Source organism: Mustela erminea, chromosome 4 (genome assembly GCF_009829155.1).
Source record: "Mustela erminea isolate mMusErm1 chromosome 4, mMusErm1.Pri, whole genome shotgun sequence".
Taxonomy (NCBI): domain Eukaryota; kingdom Metazoa; phylum Chordata; class Mammalia; order Carnivora; family Mustelidae; genus Mustela; species Mustela erminea.
The window spans coordinates 18,030,965-18,035,065 of record NC_045617.1 but is presented as its reverse complement, the minus strand read 5'-3'; the positions used below and the strand labels follow the sequence as shown (position 1 = coordinate 18,035,065).

Below are 4,101 nucleotides of genomic sequence, written 5' to 3'. Positions count from 1 at the left end.
ACAAGTGAGAATGATTAATCACTCAAATGGCCTTGGAAGTCCTCTGTGACCATGGCAGAGCTGCTTTCCTGAGCCCTAAATGACCCTGTGGATCAGAGCTGGCCTGTGACATTAAACACTTCCTAACATTCTCTGATTGTGGAACGACCTGGTTTTTTTGTAGAATAGTTCAACCTTCTATTCGAATCAATACATAGATAAGCAAGAAAACCTTTTTAAAAAATTTATGTATTGTGTATAAATTGTTGTAATCGAAACAAAACAAAAATACTCCAAAAGCATAGTTGCATTGTGGGTTTGCATCAAGTACCAGCAGGTTATGCGAAGATCATGAGATTTCTGGGTAGTCTGTGGTTTTGCTGACATTTCCGAACTTCACACTAGTATGGTGTCCTCCTCTGTTGCCTTTTGGAATTAAGCAGCTGAAAATGAAATAAAGATGTCACTTGAAATGCAAAGTCTCCAAATGGAGCTGGGCTCTTGGGGCAAGTACTTGCAGATTGCCTATGAATGACATCAGATGGATTTTGTGGTAAGAACTCCCTAATCTTGTGTCCATATAAATTAATTCTTCTACAACTGCGCTGGTTTGAGGATCAGTAATAGAACCCTTTTTGTGAGAGAACATATTGAAACAGTGAGTTATTAGCCCATGTCCCACTCAGGGTTGTTAAATTTGATGACCTTAGTAACTTCATCAGAGGTTTACTGTTTCCATTTAACTCTCCTTTTACCTTGAAGGAGAGAGACGTTAAATGCTCTTTTGTCTGTGTTGAATGCTTCCTTGGTGCCATTTTGTGGTATTTGCAGGCCTCCCTGACATTATCAAATGGATTGACATTTTAAATATTTGCAGTGCTCAGTGGGTACTAATTCAGCAAAGGTGAACCACAAGCTTCTTTCACCGTGGCACAGCAAGTGATGTGTGTCTGTTTAATCACAGCAGCTGAAATGAGATCAAAAGCCACTGTGTTGTTAAAGTCCTAAATCTGCTGTCACAGCAGACACACCTGGAGGGGTCCTTGAAGGAAAAAGCTAAGTAGCGAAGAACCTACTTAGGCCACCGGCTTATCTGACTGAACCCATTAACCCAGCTCAGGAGGAAACTCTCCTAGCATATAACATTTCCATATTTTTAGTAAATTCTTGGTAGGTGCAGCTTGATCATTTGTGGGCCTCAGCAATTCTTGATTTTCTTCATATTCTAAATTAAATTTTTATTTCCTATGTTTTGTCAGAGTTGAGAGTCCAAATACTCCAGAAGATGAAAAATGTAAATTATTCTACATGGTCACTATCACAAATTTTGGTGACTTTATTCAAAAGGGAATATAGAAAGCAAAAAATTGTACTACAGTACTAACTTTTTGGCTATTGAGATCTCATACCACATGTATTATTTATAGATTTTTACAATGACCAATGTTAAAGCATCAATGAAAGGAATGACTCTTTAAAATTTTATCCTAAATCTTTTTTTTTTCTACAACATATAAACTTTATATATAATCCCTAGTATTTTTAAATAGTCCATTACATAACTATTTGTATTTAGGTTAACTTAAATATCTTTAGCCTTCAACTTTCTGCAAGCAAGCATTTGTGTGAAGATTTGCAGACAAAATCTCATGACTTACCTCAGTCACATGTATGCCTCTAGAAACTCAGCATTGCTATCTTCCAACCTAGTCTTCCTGAAGGTTTTTTATATCAAATCTTGAGGCAAGTGTGTTAAATGCATTAATACAGAAAATATAAAGGACTAGGTCCCTGTACTTTAAACTGCTGTGTGTCTATAATATTTAAGATGAGAGTAGACTATAAAGATAAAAAATTTGTTAAATGTTAGTTGAAAAAATCAATATACAGTATAGTTTGGGTGTATAAGACTTAGTATGACAGTAGAGAGTCACTGAAAAATTTGGCAGATAGTTCAATGATTTGTCCTACAATTTGTTCTACTTCTCATCCTGATACGTAAAATTCTTGGTTGTCAGGAAATTCCTTCTAATACCTTTTTTTTGTAGTTAAGGAAAAGAATTAACATAATAGCAGAAAATAAAGTAAAACAAAAACCATGGAGATTATGGGAAAGGAAAAATAAGTAATTGGTGTGGGGATGTTTGCCAACATCCATCCTCTTCCAGTGCCCTGAAATGAAACTGTTTTCACATCAGATCCTCATCATCATGTCCCACTTGGCTACTATCAGACAACACTAAGACTTTCATAAACAGATTTAAAGAGCGCATGTTAGAGGATAGGGTCTGTTGAGTGTGAGGAGAAGGAAAAATATTAAGGTAAGAGATTATCTCTATATTTAAGAAGTTGAAAGAAAATACTTAGCTGGACAAGCTATAATAAACTATGTATTTATTGAACATGACTAGAAGCATGGCACCATTCTGGGTGTATGGGTGAAGGATATAAGGATGCATATCTTCATGGAGCTTTCAGTCTAGCAGGAGAAACAAGAGGGAGGCTGATAATTAGACATAACATAAGCCAACTATGTAGTTTGCTAGAAACTGAAAGATTTCACAACAAAAGAGTAAAATGGATGGAGACTGTGTTCATGGTTGGTAAGAATTGGTCCTATTTAGGCTGGTGAGATTCGTATAGAGACCTGATTACAAATGTTAACTGGAGAATTTTTTTTAAGAGATAGGAGATAAAAAGTGTATTAGGGAACAGATAGAAAAACATCTATGGAAATACCACTTATTAACTATCCACTTTCAGGCTGGGGCACTTCCCCATCTCACTTTCCCAGTATCCTCAACTTCTCTAAAGTTTAGCGTCATCTTCTAGCTTTCCCATCCACCCCAGAATCCCGGAGGATACTGCTTCCCTGGCATCTCTGCCAAGTCAGGGCTTCTTTCCCATATCCTTGAAATCTTTTGTTCTGGTTATCCTGAGGTATGTTCCTGAATTTACATTTCCTCTTCCAGAACTTTCTGTGTCTTTCCTCACATTCCTAGTTTCAAGTGTCCTGTCTTCAGACTGTACAACTATAGAAATCTTATGTGTATTAAACCTAGATCAACTTTTGAATATTTTATTCTTAGGTTTATTTCTAGTCTCTTTGATACTCTATTTGTATCTTATGATTTTAATATCTATATAACTGGCCAAGATTGTTCAAATCCTTGACCTTTTCTACTCCTGAGACTTTAGGTATCACTGTAACTTAGCCATTCACTTATTAAATCTTGAGATTATCAATAACTCAATCTTTTATAATCTTAATTTTAAGAATTTCTGTCTCTGACTTTTATTTACTCTCTAGTTTTCCCCTTTACTATCCTGACACGAACAATCCTTTTCCCCTGGATAAACTTACAATTTATTTTTCCTGCTACTTTTTACAATCTCTTCCTCTTCACATGATATGTCTTGATTTTCCTTCATATTCAGCTTAAATTCCATGTGTTATCATTATAATCACTCTGCAAATCTCAACTTCTTTTAATTTCTCACTTTGTTTTATTTAGTTGGCAGAAAGAAAGAAAGAAAGAAAGAAAGAAAGAAATGAATTCCAGATAATTTGAACTTGTACCTATTGTAAACTTATATCGATGGAGTTGAGTATAGCAGGATAAATTGTATAATCTTGCTGACTAGTCTCACTTTAAATTAATTGCCAGTACTCTCACCTTGGATAGTTAGAGCTATTTAACAGCATCACATATTTCCTTAATATATTCAATTTTGTGTTAGATAGCTTCCAGTACCTCCTCCCCATTTTCTATTTTAGCTTATAAACATGCCTTTTATTTAACTGAGGAAAGAGAAACAATGAGAAAATTGCAATACAATAAGAACATCCCCAACCTGCCACCTAATTTATCTGCTTCCCATTTCAACAAAATTTTCTGAAAGTGTTGTCTATTCTCATAGTTTCCAAATCATCTCCTCACGCTATTTCTTAAATCTACTTCATATAGGTTTTTACTAATATTAATTCACTGAACCTCTTGGCAGAGTCAACAATGATCTCGGTTTTGCTAAATCAGGTGGTTAATTCTTAGTTCTCTTATCTGGGCAAACATGTTTGTACCCCTAAAAAATACTTCACATGTCTCCCATCATACTATACTC

At 35.1% G+C, this 4,101-nt stretch overlaps 1 long non-coding RNA gene across 1 annotated transcript; it reads right to left on the bottom strand.

The window, feature by feature from the left end:
* Positions 1-263: 263 nt before the first annotated feature.
* On the bottom strand, positions 264-3,457 carry LOC116587714. The gene is made up of 3 exons (XR_004284600.1): positions 3,344-3,457; positions 735-946; positions 264-422 (listed from the first exon to the last, which is right to left on the bottom strand). It is a non-coding gene; the product is annotated as an uncharacterized LOC116587714 (long non-coding RNA).
* Positions 3,458-4,101: the final 644 nt, after the last annotated feature.